The following is a 17,951-nucleotide window of genomic DNA, read 5'->3' as shown; positions in this document are numbered from 1 at the left end:
ACCTTCTTCTCCCCGTTCCCTTCTCTCCCTCTTTTTCCTTTTTTATTTTTCTTTTTCTTTCCAGGTATGCTTGCTCTCCTATCGATCTCTCTTTACCTTGGTCCTCCTCTCATTCTCGTTCTCCTTATTCTTATTCCTACGTGGACCCTGTTTCTTCTTCTTCTTCTTTCCTCTTCCTCCTACATTCCTCTCTTCGTGGTCCCCCTTGCTAACTTTGCTCCTGTTTGTCCTCCCTCCGAACACGTCCTCTCTCTTCTTCTTCTTCTTTCTCTCTTTCCGTTCCCCTTGGTCTCCTCTTCCTTTCAAGTCTATTCCTATTCGCCAGAGGCCTGAACGTAGCGAAGAGACGGTAGCCCTGCCGGAACTGGTCCACCAAGAAAGAGAAATTCTTTGAAGGAGGCAGCAGAGAGGGGTACCACAGCACACCATCTGAACGAACGACATCGACCTGTAGTTCGACTTTAATCTCTACACCGGTGCATTCCGGATTCCTCTTCTTTCCCTTTTATTCCTACCATAATACACTACTCCTTTAGCTTTTGCTAATCCTAGGTGAGACGTGTATCGGGTGAAAAATATTATTTAGAAATGTTTGAGAAAGTTTATCTCGAGATGACACGACGAGGTAGGTAGGTAGGTTGGTTCAAAGGTTTCACGAATCGGATTAACTTTGTGATTAGATGATATTGTATTTGATCGTATTACGAATCTATCTTGAGAAATGATTGAATTTTTGTCAAGTTAAGCTAACATAAAACGTGAAAACTTATATACAATCGATTTGGATCAACGAAAAATTATTAATTACAATAGGATATTTAAATGGACACAACTTTCCTTTCGAGATGCAGTTGTTTTGTATTATGTTTATCTAACTCTCTCGTAAGTATGTACGGGCATTGTCGTCGAGTTACGATCGATCGTTTGAAAATGATAGAACCGGTTTTGGTGGCTCCTTTCCGTCGAAAGTTATTGAAATGTCGAGCGTGCCGGGATACAGGTATTGTTAACGGGGGCAGTGACGCATCTCGCGTCTTTGTCCGATCGAAGAGGGCATTTGCTCACGCTGGGATTTCGTGAGAAGAAGAAAAAGAAAAAGAAGAAGAAAAAGAAGAAGAAGGGGAGAAAGAAGAAGGGCGGACCGGACCGGTCTCTTCTGTCTCATCGTTTGGCATCGAAGACGAATTCGTTAAGAGATTGAAGCCAAACGGGACGCGACATGGCACTGATAAAAGGAATTTTGGCTGAACTGATAACGACTCATTTCAATGATCGAATTCCTCGTCGATCGTCGACACGCGATCGATATAGAAAGGAAAAGGATTAAAAAATAAACAAATATAAAACACGTACATTATAAAAGATTTAAATCGTCTATGGTGAAGTATTAGATCGTTTAAAAAAGTTTCTTACCCTTTTCATTCATAATTTTTTTACACGAACAATATTATTTATTCTATATTATTTATCGAGTCCGTAGGATAGTAAAGAGATAAAAAAATCAAGAAATTCTCGTGACAACTTAATATTTGGAATTGATTACCACGACCACATAGGGGGAAGTATATTAATTTATTTCGCGTATTCTCTTTAAGTATCAATTATTACGTATCGAGAGACACGTGAGTTATGTTGTATTAGAAGTTAAAAGGCAAACGTTAAAGGTTTCGTTATCTTGCTCACGTTCCGTGTGAACAACACCCAGGAACGACGACTAAATCCCATAAGGAAGGAATCATGAAGGAAAGCGCATAGTATCGAAGGTGCAAGTCGTTTCGACGATGAAGTAGATATAAAATCTTGGTGAAAGCGTGTACGGGTATATCCAGTTTAATACGGCCCTGCGAATGTAGACTCACAATCAGCTGGTCCCGCGTTCTCCAGCAATGTTGCCAGGCGTCCGTTCATTTCATCGTCTTCTTCGTCGTCTTCTTCGTCGTCTTCTTCGTCGTCTTCTTCGTTGCCGTCTTCTTCTTTCGAGTCAGCTTCGTGGTTTTTATTTTATTTTATTCGTATCTTCTATATTCGCTTTTCTACACATGCGTTACTAGAGACCAAGAGGAAGGAAAGATAAAGAAAGAATAAACACATGTATGCGAGTGTTCTCTCTCTCTCTCTCTCCCTCCTTCTTTCTCTTTTTATTCTTATTTTTCTCTCTCACGCTCTTTCTCTTTTTCTTTCTCTCGTCCGGCGCATTCAAGCTTCGCAAAACAATAATGTTGAAAATAGCTTTAACCGTTGGAACAGTCGTGAAAAGCAACGAGAAGTAAACGACACAATGGTTAAGTATTTACTTCGTGGCGTATTCCGAGGGAGAATGTTGTGAAAAAGAAAAAAGAAAGAGAGAGAGAGAAAGGGAGATTTTAGTTGGGGGTTTAAACGTCTAATGATGAGAACCGAAGTAAATCTTAGACGTTAGATGGAACCTTTTCGCGGTGTTACATGAAAGCCCATTATCGTAGTGCGTTTAAGATTACGGTGTGCGATTTAATAAGGAAAAGAAGAATATTCTTCCTAGAGAGAAGAACGTGTCTCATGGAGGATAGAAAACTTAGCTGGGCATGATTGCGTCTCTAATCGCACTGAATCGCCGTGAAACGAAGGAGATTACTCCCTCTCTTTTCTTTCTCTCTGTCCTATTATATATATATATATATATATATATATATATATATATAAAACTTGGTACTTTGTTACATTAGTAGTGCGTAGGAAGATATTTCTAAGTGTTTTAACGAATGAACAAAATCCTCTTGTGATGTGGTTATTTTTCCAAAAAAAAAAAAAAAAGAATTTTAGTATAATTTTTGATTTTTTGTTTAACGAGCACACACAATGCTTTTTATTTCCCAACGTTTTAACCCGACGTTTTTGATTTTTCTCTTTTCCCGTGTCAGGAATTTTACCCTCTCTCTACGTAATTATTTTTCACGAATGTTTTAATACACCTTAGTTCTTTTTTCTTTTTCTTTCTCTCGTCAGTTCGCTGCTCTCTTTCTCTCTCTCTCTCTCTCGTTTTTTTCTTTATTTTTCTCCTAAAAAAAAAATAAAAGAAAAAAATGCAGCCCTCGTTTGCCGCAAATGACTGTCCCGGGGGCGGAAAAACATATTTGCGAAATTCGCTCCTGTAAAATCCACACGACCAACTTTTTCTTTCGTCGAGCTCGTTCTTTCATTATTCGGCCGTTTTTTTCTTTTTTCTTTTTCTTTTTTGTTCTTTTTCCAGGCGGTCTCAAATTTTCTAAAAATAATGAAGGCTATGAACTAAAGACTGGGAATGAAAATTGGGTTGGAAAATGAAGATATTAAAACGTGTATGATAGAGTTATTCTAATCATTTTGTTTGATATTCTTTTTTTTATCGTAGAAAATCGTTAAATTATTAAACATTTGGAAGATCGATATTATAATGAAACAAAACGATTGTTATATATATAGGCGAGTCCCTTTTTTCACGATCCTTTCGTTTTCGTTCTTGAAAAAAAGAAATAAGAAAAAAAAAACCCATAATTCGAATTCGCGCTTGTAATCAGCCTTTTACGAGAAACCGTAAGTGCTCCCATTAAAGAATTCCGATGTTCAAGGCCGTAGAATATATAGGCGTGTACTAAGTATAAATACACGCGAATTCACGTGTATCAGTTATTTGTTCACATCGAAAGCAATTTATCTGGTTAAAAAACCGCAATGCAATAACAAATGGTAGATATTTTTTGTTTCGTTGAATATTCATCATTAATATTTATTCATTCGCATATTCAATTATTATAAAACGCTAAAGTTAGGATCGATCGATCGATTCGTATCCCGATATCTAAACTAACACAATTTCGTATAAATTTTGAATATATTATAATACATACGCGTGTGTCGTGTTAGTCCGTCAGACCGTATGCGTGGATGAAAAGCGTAGGATAGGTAAAAGTATTGAAAAAAACGAGCATAATTTTTGTAAAGCCGTAAGAGTGAGCCACCAGAGGATTGGAGGGGAGTCTTTTTCTTCGTTACCACAGAATCTTCTTTTCTTGTATACTTAACTACAAACAAAGAAAGATCGAAAAGGAGAAAAAGAGAGAAAGAGAAAGAGAGAGAGAGAGAGAGAGAGAGAGATTCTTCGTTGAGGTGTGTACACAAGTCGAGGTGCTTAAATTTCGGAAGCAGGTGGTTAAAGCGTTTGAACCGGTAAGCGAAGCCGGCTTTTTTCATATTTTTCTCTCTCTCTCTCTCTTTCTCTCTTCATCCTCTTACTTTTTCTTCTTCTTCTTCTTCTCTTTCTCTTCCCCCTTCTCCTCTTTACTTGGCGGTTCGTCGTGTCTACTCTGGTAAAAGATCGGCCGACACAAAGGCTTTTGCCTTGGCCATGCTGTACCTACCACCACCTTCTCTTTCTTTTTTTCCTGTTTCTCTTCGAACGTGTTCGGATCGGTCCTCTTAAGCTCGTTTCACACTGCTAGATTATCTCTGGATGCGTTTCTCCACCCACTCGTTCCGCCTTTATCTCTCGGATCGTACTTCTTCGAATTCTACAAACCCGTGCAGATCTAAAACGGTGGTGCACGCTTGATAAATTCGCTAAGTTTCTCTGTGAAATTTATATATATATAATATATATATATAAATACATACATACTTACTTATATTACATCCTATATATTAGTATTTTAGTTCGCTTAAATTTGTAACAAGATTTTAAACGTCTCGCTTAAAGTACATTATCTTTTCATTATTTTATCCGTCCCCAATGAATTAGAAAGTATTACCAAAAAAATTCAAAATAACGATAAAGAAACTAATTATAACCTTCGTGGTTCATTACTGAATCTATATAAAATTATTATTCGTCTCATTATTATTATTTATTGTCCTTCGAAAGCATTTCTAATCGTCGTAGACGATAGTAAACTCGACGAAGCGTTTCTCTTAACTCGACATCAATTAATGCCTCGTCGAACGTTCAGTTTACTCGGAACGCCCTAACAAGAAGGAGGAGCATGAGAGAGACAACAACAGGCTTCCCAACCCCGGACCCTTCCCACTATTCTCTCTTTCTCGCTTCGATTATTAGGGTATACACGATCCATTGTCCATCGAATCGTCTCTTCTCTTGCTCTTGACGAACCATGCCTGTATTACATGGACTGTGGAAACACGAAGAATGGATTGTCTGATGGTTGTTAAAGGGAGTGAACGACGACGACCAACTACTAGTACTACTACTATGGTATATTCTGGATCGAAGGTCAACTTGTGTTCAACCGAGGTAAACCGATGTTACTTTCTGCGGGCTGCGGTATTTAATTCAGACGAATGGTGTATAGTTTAATAGTATATGTATGTTGTACCACTTCGCGATCTATTTTAGTTCGAATTATCGATGACGTTAAACGTGATACGATAAAACCTTTCCAATTTGTACATACCACGGATATATTATTCGTCTTACTATGCAATTATTTATCTGTTAGTGATATTCATAGATATGTTATATGTATATAAAAAAGGTGTTATATTAAGGTTAAGTTATTCATCGATGTGGCCTTTTTTTTCAGTGCAACGCGTAAATACGTAAGTTTACTTTAAAGTACGCATTGCGTTGCGTTCTCCGCGACATGCATTTCGTTTGGGCAGAAAACCAGTTTCTCTGTATAGTTCGTAATTGGAGCCTGTTTCGTATCTCGCCGACACTCGTCACGTAATCATCATTGAATAATGAGACACGGAAAAGAATATGCACAGTGGTATTAAGCCGTTGGATTAGAAGAGGATAGACCTCTGCGCAGGATATTGCATCGTGCACGTCGTTTTTTTATTAACGTGATCTTTTTGCTATTTGCTATGGCATCACCCGGAAGCCTTTCGCTTCTTCGTCGATTTTACCCTGAACGAGTTCATATAATACGAACGTTGGAAAACAAAAAAAAAACGTCATAGATTTTTTTATCCGTCAACTCGTTCGAGTTTCTGATATTGACAGATAAAACAAGACGCAAACAACATTTCATAACTTTTATCCATGGTAACTCTTAGACAGCCGTGTAATATTATGCAACCGAATAATATACCTGGAGAGATTAAACAAATATATCTGTGTCAGATAGATTCAATATATATTTTCGAATCGATTATTTTCACGATTTGAAGTACGACACGCTGCGCCGATACTTAGTTTCATCGCGTTCCCAAGCTCCGGAAAGGGGGAGAAATGATAATAATAGATTCGAAAGAAAGCGCGGGCAAGTCTTTTAATGACGGTTGTTTAAAAATAAAAAATAAAAAATAAAATAAGGAAAAAAGAAAAAATGCGGGAAAGGCCGTTGACACCGGTGTCTGGGGGAGGAGAGGGGGGGCGGGCGATCGTGGCGAATTCGCGAATGTCGTCGTCGTCGCATGAGAAAAGTGAAGAGAAGATTCTACTACGGTGATGATGACCTTGGGCCAGCGACAAAGTAAGAGAACGACGAGTTCTTTGCTCCTTCGTCGTCGACGTCGTTGAATCACGTCTTCAAGATCTAACGTATATATCTCGTTCTTTTGTTTTTCTTTTTTTTTCTTTTTTAGGTCGGTTAGTTTGGTTTGGTTTGGTCTTTCGATTTGCAAAACCACATTTTCTCCTCACATTTTCAACGACTTTTAGCAAAGAGCAGCAAAACGCGTCAAATACTTCTCGCAATGGCACGTATAATTTGAGAATCGTTTTAACCGGCAATCATTCATCTTTCGACGTCTGTAATTCAAAGCGGTGCTTGCTGGATACGACGAGAGTGGTCGCTTAACGTTAAGGTATGCTAATGGAATGCGTTTCGAGCTTCCTACACAGAGTTACCGTTCAAGTAGCGCGAGATCTTGTTGTTCTCCTCTTACCCTCCGATTTCTCACCTGGTCATTCCAGTTTGATAATCATTTTGATAATTTGCAAAAGGCAACGAACGATAATCTTTTAAATTACGCAATTGAAAATAAAAAAAGAAAGTAAACTATGCTATACTCGAGTGGAACGGAACACATTATTTGTCTACGTGTCAGATATAAGAATCTATTTTAATATTAATATTTATTATAATTATTAGATTATATTATTCGTTAACAAAAAGAAAAGTAGTACGTACTAATCGATCTTTGGCATATTCCCCCTTTTTAGCTTAACGAAGGAAGTCCTCAATGTAATCATCGCCCCGTCGACGTTACCGAACCAATGTGTTCGGTATTTGTAACATTAACTAATCGGGGTTGTCGACCGCGTTTTCTCGATATAATCGATGTCAACAACAGGTACGGATTCGTCCCGAAAATTGGTGCACGGTTTAATTATATCTAATTTAATTCTCATTGCTCAATGGAGTCTAGTTATATGTAAATAATTTATTTGCGTAATCGTTCAGATATTTTGCTTTCGACTATGTGTGTGTGTGTGTCCGTGTGTATTCTATTTCATTTTTAATTAAATAGATCGATATAAGATAATCGTAATAATCGTGTAAGAAAGAAGAAAAAAAAGCATTTCATTAATAGTACATTAAAGTAATATCGAGCGTGGGGAAACTCGTTTGATTTCCACGCGAGCGAAACGAACTCGACGATTTAATATAATAAATAGGTATATATACACAATATATAATATATACCTATACCTTTATATATAAAGATATATATATCTTTTTACCTTTTTATATGTATATATATATATATAAAGTATTAACTTTTCAATTTCAAACAATTAGTAGCAAATTTTTAAAAGTTTTCAAAGCAACAATGAATTTACCGTCTTTCAGCCGGTTAGTGCAATTATACGGGAGATCCTTTTTGAATCCTTCGGGCAAGTAATCTCAACAGAGTATATACAACTGCAGCCCGAAGCGTAGCAACCTGAATCCGGTCAGATAAAAAGCAGGATACCGTTCTATAAATCATTCATTGACTGCACATTAGACCTCAGCTATACCTATAGTCTCATGCATAAGTATGAAGATCTCGATCGTGGGTCTTTTTTTTTCTTTGCCTTTCGCTTTCTTTATTTTCTCTCTTTTTTTTTTTTTTGCTTTTTGTCTTCTTCTCTCTGCGTGTACGTGCATTAGAATTCTATTTTGTGTTTACCTTTTTTTGTTTTTTATTTTTTTAATGAAAACGAAGAGAAAGTGATATATTGCTGCCAAAACCGACGTACGAATGTACGGATTAATTTAAATTTTACTCATTATTAGAAGTATGAATTATTACGTTTATAATATCGTCTGCGTTATCTCTTAGAAAATTTCGTAGGGGTTGGGGGAGAAGAGGGGGAACAACGTATGCGAATAAAAAGAAGTGTATTATTTCATGAATGTAAAAAGATTAAATAGACTGGTAATTTTTGGCCTCGGGTATCTCAAGCACCTACTTAAAAAAGCACCTACTTAAACCTTCGCGTTGAAATTTTGGTCCAGTACAAGAAGAATAAGAGAGAAAACAGGGAGAACAAAAGGCGAGAAAGAGAGAGAGAAAGAGAAAGAGAGAGAAAGAGGAAGAGAAGGAGCAACGATGGTAGTTATTATAGCCGAATGGATCTGACTAATAATCAGTGACGACTATGCTGGAGCAAATGGAAAAGTGCCCCCTTAACGAAACGCGACAGTGATATACAGGCCGGAAAATTAAAAGAAACGCACCGTGAAGCGGTTCTCCTCCTCGTTGTGTTGTGTTAGTCGTACGTTTTAAACGTTCAAGACTTGACTAACGTGACGTTTGGAATGTTGATGCGCTTTTACGAAATATTCTTATTTATAGACATATATTCCCTTTGTGTGTGTCTAAATCTACTCTTCTTCTTCTTCTTCTTCTTCTTCTTCTTCCTCAATATTATCTGCCAAACTGTAACTCCTCATAGTAGATAACTCGTTCAATTTGTTTTTTTATCCTTCTCTTGCGATTAGTTATTTTTTGTGTTTGATCAACGAACCGTTTCATATCGTTTAAGAGAAATTTTGTTATTATATGTTTTCTTTTCATAAAATTTATAGAAGAAAGACAGAAAGATAGAAAATTCTAAAACGTGGTTTTTGTTTTCTTTCAAATATTTTTGTTTTTACTATTTCTTCCTTCCCTCGGATTGTCTATAAACATCCTTAGAAAAGTTAATACCGAGGAAAGCAACTTGTCGTTTCGCAGGAAAATGAATGCTAAATTTACGGAATAGGCGAACCGTGCTGCTGGAGCTTTGGAAATAAGAGCACAATACGAGAAACGCCGAGCCGGAACGAGAGAGAGAGAGAGAGAGAGATCATTGAATGCAACGAGCGAGGAGGAACTGTTTAAAGTACAGGGTTTTTTCTTTCCTTCTTTTATGAAAGGAACGTAGAGAGATGGGTAGTACAACAATGCACAAGCTCGCGAATTCTATCTACCGGAACGCTCTCGACTCTAACCGGTGAGGGACAACGTCATGCGATTAACGAGGAAGAGTTGGTCACTTTAAGAACAAAACGAGAGATCAAGAAAGTACTTAACTTGAGTTATTTACCTTCCTTTTTTCCTTTTTCTTTTTTACGTCGTTTAGTCATGAAAGCATTCGACATATACATATATATATATTAGGTGGACCGGAAAGTAATGTCGTTTTTTTACATTAAATTCAAACACGGTTTTAAAGTATACAATGAGCTGATAAATGATAAACAAATATTAACAGAAACTACATTACTTTCCGGTCCACCTAATATATATATATATATATATATATAATATTACTAATTAATAGTAGATTAAGTTTGATTTCGTAGTTTAGTCAATTTGTTCATATCGTCTAACCTTTCGTAACAATAATCGAGCTATAGCAAACACGGAGACGTGACTAAACGTTGTTTCATTAACGTCAGACCTTTCTTTCTCTCACGCTGCCGTTTGATATAGTAATTCCTCTCGATGTGTACTATGAAACGTGGGAGTGGAGAACGGGGCGTCGTCCTCTGCCACCTTTCCTCTCTCTCTTTCTCTCCCTCTCTCTCTTTCCCTCCCTCCCTTCTCCTCTTCATCTTCATCCTCCTTTCTATCTCTTCTTTCTCTTCTTCTTCTTCTACTTCTTCTTCGTTTTCCTCTTTTACCTCTTCTCGTCTTTCTCTGTTGCACGGAGACCGAGACTATCCTATCTAGTCGTTGGCCAGTCATGGGTCAGCGAATCCCAGTTCCTAGTCACGAATCTGAATACCGGTGGGCGTGAGCTCCTTGAAGCGAACTTGCGTTTACGCGAGAGCAGGAAGTTCAATGTAAAAACTTATTGAAGAGATTATGCTCTCTCTCTCTCTCTTTCTTTTTCTTTTATTTTTTCTCCGAGGAAGAAAAAGAATAAAATATAAAGAAGCAAAATGAATTATTTCTTTCTTCATGATTTAACGTTTTAACGCTCAAGTACACTAATCTCTTCTCGCGTCACGTAAGAGTAACTCTCTAGGAAGTTGGTATTGGTGTTATTGGCGTATATTAGCGTTAAGTAATCTAAATGAATGGTTTGGTTTGTCTCGGTCGATTTGGTGTACTTAATTTAATTTAATTTAATTTTTTTTTCTTTTAGTTTGTTTTTTCTTTACAAGGGATTATTTAAAAATGATCAAGAAAGAGGGTGTGAAAAGTGGTGTATTAACTATTAGTAATATCATAATATTGCGATTTGTGGGAGCTTACGGCCTGGATACCGATAGCGTGTATACTGTTACTCGCTTGAGCTGTATCGAAAGCTGATGTTACTTCGATACTCGTGAGAGTATGGTCGACGTGTTTGCGGTAGGTTATAAATGAAATTAATGTTTCGTGATATCGAACGTCCACTACCACCACCACCACCACCTCCACCAACCACCATTCAAATACTCCAAACAATTTTTGGATATTGTTTTCTATTTTTAATTTGCATTCATTGAAATTCTTCTATCTTTAAGATCGATTAGCTTTGTTAAATTAAATTGATTATACCTATTATCCTTTTTTTCTTTTTTTGTTTTACTGTTTCCGAAAAAAGAAGAAAGAAAAACAACGTCATGATTTCTCCTCGCAAGGAGAAAATCGATTTGAAACAAAAACAGAAGATGATGGTGGTCCGTCCCTTCTGTCTAGCATCTAATATATTCCACGTTCGACTAATGTTAATAATAATCGGCGTGCTTAAGTTCGCTTGCTTTTTAATAACGTTTAGCGCGTGACTTAGGCGAAACGATCGACCTTAATGAACGTATGGAAAGCCATATCCTCACGAGCGAAACGGCATTCGAATGAACGAACGAAGCTTCGGCTTATTATCTTCGACACGCTCGTGTTATGGTCCTCCTCCTCCTCCTCTTCCTCCATTTCTCTTTTTCATGTGCTCCAACCAACACCTCCCGTGAAGTTTCTTAACGTAAAAAAAAAAGGAATGCTCACGACGACCGTCTTGATTATTATTTCCATCCGATTTACCTAACAATTCCTCTTCCTTTTATTCCTAATCGAATTCCTATTATCAGAATTCACGAAATTTAAACGCAAATGGAATGAGTATGAGAATACGTTAAAAAAGCGGGAAGTATGGGGGGTAATTCTTGCGATTGTTGATCCGATTATTACCCTTAACGAGCTCGAGAGTTGGAAAAACTCGCGAAAGACGCACGCGTACGCGTGTGGAGAGTCAGCAATAGGGAAAGATTTTAGATATTAGATTTGCGTTTGAGTCGCTCGTTAGATACGGCATACGCACTATGCGTGTCTCCTACTCGAGATTCCGCCTCGACGATCACCCGGGTACAGTGTTGGACGTCGACTGAAATACGTCTTACGATTAGTGTCTTTCTTTTTCTTTTGTTGTTGTTGTATTATAAAGAAATTAAACGATCGATTTATATTGTTTTCCCTAATCGATTAACTAATCGTTAGAAAGTCGAAGAAACGTTTATCATTAGTATCCATTTGAGGATCTTTTAAGCGCGTTAAGACGTTAAGCTTTGAATCTAGATTTAACTTGTAACACTGTACTTTCTTTATTTTCTATGTGTAAATCCACGCGTGTCATGGTAATACACGCGTTATAATACTGTATTTTAAAGGATCTTCGTTACGGGACACGATCCTGGAACAAACAGGAAACGAATTGTTCTTTTAGTTAACGATTCGTTTTTTTAAAGATTAAAGATTAAAGATTAAAGTTAAAACCAACATATTATGTTCCCGTATGAAAATGGGGAAACTCTTTCTAAGGGACAAAGAGAATAAACGAAAGTAAACGAAAGTTGACTCTGGTCTCTATGAAAACTAAACGTACGTAAGATGTTTGATACGGACTGTACTTGTATTATAAACCCGACGTTCTTTCATCTCAGACGAGAGACTCTATAACGCCTATAACCAACATAACTACCGCGACCACCGTACTTGCTAAGACTCAGGATAGGACTACACCACGGTCTCGTATTATATAATACATAGACGGTGCTAGCAGGTTTGCGTTGAAGGTAAAGTGGCGTATCACGAGCAGGTGTTGCCCCCAGGACGTATCATCAAGGGCTATCTATAAAGAATTTTTGTTCAACGCACGTCGTCGGGGCCCCGTACGTATGACCTATCTAATACAATCTCTCTCTCTCTCTCTCCCTCTCTTTCTCTCTATCTTCTGATGATTCTTCCTGAACTATCCTTCCGATTAAATTACTTTAACTTACTCAATCGAAAATAAAGGTTTCCACCTTGTATTCCATGATCGTTTAATTTTAATTAAAAACATTCTCAACGCAAGTACTAGAGTATTCTCAACCAAAGTACAGAGTAGAAGGAAGAAGAAGAAGAAGAAGATGAAGATGGTACTAATGTAAGATTGAATTTCTTCGAAGAATAACAAAAAGTCTTTAAAATGATTCAACTTAAATTATTCCATCGAAATTAAATCGATTCTCAATTGCACAATAAGAAAACAATTAATTGCAGCGATACATATTATATATTTACAAGAGAGATTACGAGTAGGAACGAATTAAATAACTCATTGCGAGAGAACAAGGTAAAATCGTGATCATCGTTATCGGTTATGTTCGGTTCACGAGCGAGCATAAAGATTTAGATATGTTCTTTTTTCTTATTCTTTTTCTTTTTCTCGAATAAGATAATATATTTCATAGTCGTAAATCGAAAAAAGGGGAATTGTAAGAAGAACTTCGAAGAATGTAAAAGAGATGGTGGAGGACGAGGAAGAGGACACACACACACACACAAGTGTATTTGCAATCTTATCCGATGTTAATTCTTCGGTGGAAGAAAAAGAGAGCATGCGTTGGTTAAAAAAAAAGAAAAAAATAAAGGAAAGAAGAAATAAAGGGCAATTGGTAAAGAACATAAGTGAAATAAACTTGACGGGACGTGCACCCTACCGGGTTACTGATAAAGACTCCTACATGAAAACGCGGCAAACAAGTCCAGTTTCGCCAATATATCCCAAGCTGCTTCCAAGGAGAGATAACGCATAAGGCGTTATTTCACGTACAAATGTCCGCGTGGTGTGCATTTAATGCGTGTGAAGCTGCATGTATGTATATGCAGCTTCGTGAACGCCGACTTCTTACGCCCACGCCTTAGTTCGGTCACCGCGCCTTATGCAGTAATACTATATCTCTACTTTACTTCGTATTCTCTACCGGCTCTATTTCTCTCTCTCTCTCTCTCTCTTCTCCTCCCCCTTCTTTTTCGTGTCTCTAGAAAGTACTTTTAGGATCCCATATCTTTCCTGCAAAAGAAAAACTACGCGAATTTCATCTGTTACGGGTTATATTTAGAAAATTCCTATATGAAAAATAACTATACGAAAGAAACGTTTGTTTGAATTTTCTTTTTTTAATACGAAAAAATAATTTATTTCAATCGCGAACGCGAATATTACGTCAGATTATTAAATAATAAATTATAAACCATTTAAATATTATCAAAATGAAATATTCTAATAATCGCGTTCGTTAGTATCTAGGAGAATAGAGATAAGGAAGTAGTAATTCAACTCGACGACTCTTCGTGTCGTTCGGTTGCAAAACAATCTTTACCGAGTCATCGTCATCTGATGAAGGCGCGGGTGTAAATTGGTCGAACAAAGAGAGAAAGAGAGAGAGAGAGAGAGAGAGAGAGAGAGAGAGAGAGAGAGAGAGAGAGAGATAGAGATACGAGTTTCAACCTTTCTACGTTTGCTCGATGAACTTTGCATATCTCGAGTGAGGGCGAGGGAGTAGAGGGGCATGGAAGGGGGGAGGGATACCGTATCGTTCCTTCCAAGAATCTCATCGACTTCCGGAAACTTTGAATGCGCTGCTCCTGGGACACCCGGTATATATAGTGTGGTGATAGGTAGAGTTCTAAGTACAGTGATCGTCGTGGCTGTACGTATTCTACTGCTGCTGCTGCTGCGGCACAGTAGAAGAGAGATACGTTGTGTACCACCGCATCGGATAAGAAGAGGAAGGTGAAACGAGAGAAAGAGAGAGAGAGAGAGAAATAAAGAAAGAAAGAAAGAAAAAAAGAAAGAAAGAGAAAACGTATTACGAGGAGACTAAGAGAGCAGCTCGCTCACACGACGGCAATGACCCAAGACTGGCCTTGCGTTTCTTCTTTCATCTTTTCCGCCTTCTCCGAATTACATTCGATTAGAACATCTCTCGGTAGAACAAATTCTATACCGTGAAAGACACATCGATGATGATAATGATGATAATGATGATGATGATGATGATGATCACCACCGTATAAACTAGGTATAGGTACCTACGCCTAGTTCAGGAATGCGCTTCTGTTAGGGCAATAGAATATTTTAGTGAGCGGCTTAAACGAAGGTTGCCGCTGCGCTTTGATATCATCATCCTACAAATTTCAATCTTTTTTATTATTCCACCGATAAGGGAGATAATTAGAAACACATATCTTTCTCTCTACTCTTAAAATCCTCCTGAAGCCTATCGGCCAGTACTGGTGATAAAATCGTGATATATATGTATATAGATATTATCGTTTATTTAATATGCCTTTTAATTAAACTAACGTTTAAACTTGATCCTGTTTAGTAAAATTGAACTTGCTTATGGTGTAATCTCGTTAGGATACTTGAAAAAAAATGAAAAAATCCTTACACTAATGTATAATAGGATAAAAAAAGAAGGTGCGCTACTTTTAGAATCGATAATATGCAATATAATTGCAAATGATAAGGGAAAACGAACGGTAGTATTCGAAGATTCTCTGTTCGTCCTGTTATAAATTATGATTTAATGAAAGCTCGAGTAGACATACGTGTACCTAGGTTCCAAACGATCTGCCTGAATGAACCGCTACCTCCGGGGTCTTCAAGGGGTCAAGAAGATACCAATCTCGATTTATAGCTAGTATAATAAACCTCCTTATGACAAATGATGCGTTCGTTAAGTAGCGGACATTGCGACAATCTCGACGATTAATATCTAATTCCAGGTCTCGTGTAGTTGTTACCTTTCGCGCGTACGATCAGATACATATGTGTATATCACGTTGATTGAATAATTCCTAATACATTATTCATTCGCTTAGTTAATTCCCTTCTATGATCATTTTAAGCAACAAAATCGTCGGAAAATATTTTTATCTATTTTCCCAAGTATTAATATTACATGTATATATAAATATATACAATATATTCGTTGTATAGATAGTACATTCAATAATGCATATATATATATCATACCTATAGCGAAGAATCGATTAACAATGTGCATTAAACGAGTTTAAAAGTTTGGTAGGATTCGTATTCGTTCAACCTTTGACCGGACCATCGAACGGACCCTAAAAAGGACGGGGAAACGTTAAATAAACGCACTTTCTTTCATTAACTATTAATATATTTTTCAACGCGTACTTCAACGCATTCATTTTGTATAAGTTCATGGTTACCATCGAGAACTTGTATAATTAAGCAGAGAATACGAGGAGGGACTATATATTGCCTTGGCTTATATATACCGTTGCTTAAAAGCAGCTATTATGATTCAAATGCAACGAGATGCGAAGCGATACTTAAGACGGATTTTATTTTCTTTCTTTCTCTCTTTCTCTCTCTCTCTCTCTCTCTCTTTATTTCTCTTTCTCTTCCCCCTGTTAAAAAGCAGTTCCTTTGTGCGTAAAACGCAACAGACCTCCAGGCTTCTTAGTCGCGTACGGTAACTTTGTTAGCTACTGTTAACGCAAGTGGGTACATACGTACATACATACATAAATAAATGAATGAATAAATAATAAAACTCTTTGAACGGAATTGTGCCGGGTATTACACGTCCAGCAAACTTGGAACTTAAAATTGATCGATCAAAATCCACGAAGAGTGTCAGCCCCCTCCCCACTCCCGGTCAGCCGCAGTAACGATTTAAGTGAGTAATTTGCACCACGAGGTCGTTGAAACCTTCAGCCCTGCTTTTATGCTTCTCGCACATTGAATGAAGCTAGGCTGCTGCTGCCATTGCTGGTTGACTGTTACTGTTAGTTGCTGCTGTTTCTGGCTGCTGCAACTGCTCGAGAGCGTGGGCCGCTTAAGTTCGCAGACAATGGTCGACCAGTTGGATCATTACTTGTCTTTCTCTTTCTCTCTCTTCCTCTTTCTCTTTCTCTTTCTCTTTTACTCTCTCGCTGTCGTCAGCAACGTTTCTTATGAGCTGTCAAACTCTCTCGACCTGCTCATTACTGTTAAATTAGTATACAACACCGACGAATAACCACGTATTAGCGAGGAACTAACGTGTAATAATATTCTTCCATGTGCTTTGCATACTAAGATTCGAACTTTTCTTTTTTTCTTTTTTTTTTCAATTTATCCATTTTACATAAACCTTGTTAAACTTTCGTTTATTCGATTTAACGAAGTATACTTTTGAATGAACCAGATAGTGAATTCAATAATTAAACGGAGGAGTAAACTCGATCAGACGTTTTAACTTTCGATTTCAATCAAGTCATTAAAACTTGTACGACTTACTGCAAATATCTATAATTCTTCTCATGGACAAAAAGAAAAAAGAAACAAGAAAAGAGAGAGAAAAGATGGATGATGGTACACGTTAGTTCGCCGCGAGATAATATAACAGTTGGGTAAAGCAAAGATTCTTTCTAAGTTGGATAACCGCGTTTAAAACTCAATAGTGTGTAGTAGAGGTATACGAAGAGTTCGCGTGGGAAGGTATTAGACAACGACGACTACAAACGATGAACAAGTATCAACGCGATTATCTAATCGTCTATCGTCAATCGTGTAACACAACTTAACATACATATGTGTATTTGTGTAAGTATAATACTTACAAGAAGCATCCACACTTTGTCATTTGTTCGTTAACTTCTTGGCAGATTATTAAGGTCATCGTCTTTCTTCTTCTTCTTCTTCCTCCTCCTCCTCCTCCTCTTCCACCTCCACTTTTCTCTTCTTCTTCTTTTTATTATTATTATTACTATTATAATTATTATCGTTATTAGGTATTTTTTTATTTTTAAATGGCGACTTCGTTCGCGTATCAATCAGCGCGAGAGGGCAATCGTCATTAATTGCCATATGGCCGGTTACTAGAGCGAGATTTCAAAATAATAGTATCTTCCTTTGTTGTCCTCGTCGTTCGTTAGCATCCAGCAATTGCAGTAACAGCGTAATTCGCGGTCGCTGAAATAATGACAATTTGTCACTCGTCTCTCGAATAAACGCATCGAATGAAAGCTCTCTTGCTCGTACGTACATACACACACACACACACAACACACGAACGATAAGAATAATGCATCGCATTTATTCTCGGCACGTGCACGTTATTGCCCTCTTTCTTCTACGATCTTTTGTCTCCGTTATTCACCCTATCTCTATCTCCAAAGTTTATTATATTTAATGATACTATTATATTATTGTTTCGTAACGATATAGCAAAGTCTCTTGGTTACAATCAATTTTCTCCTTATTTTGTTCTTTTTCTTTTTCTTGTTCA

The 17,951-nt window shown here is 37.3% G+C and overlaps 2 long non-coding RNA genes across 2 annotated transcripts in view; one reads left to right on the top strand and one right to left on the bottom strand.

Annotated features, from left to right (window-relative positions):
• The window catches only part of LOC122520245, a 43,626-nt gene that overhangs the window by 15,292 nt on the left and 10,383 nt on the right, over positions 1–17,951 (top strand). The gene's annotated exons all lie outside the window — the stretch shown is intronic.
• Positions 16,568–17,347, bottom strand: LOC122520250. The gene is made up of 2 exons (XR_006304493.1): positions 17,284–17,347; positions 16,568–16,658 (listed from the first exon to the last, which is right to left on the bottom strand). It is a non-coding gene; the product is annotated as an uncharacterized LOC122520250 (long non-coding RNA).

The sequence above is a fragment of the Polistes fuscatus genome, unplaced genomic scaffold (genome assembly GCF_010416935.1).
Source record: "Polistes fuscatus isolate 324 unplaced genomic scaffold, CU_Pfus_HIC Scaffold3, whole genome shotgun sequence".
Taxonomy (NCBI): domain Eukaryota; kingdom Metazoa; phylum Arthropoda; class Insecta; order Hymenoptera; family Vespidae; genus Polistes; species Polistes fuscatus.
This window is presented reverse-complemented; position numbering and strand designations above follow the sequence as displayed.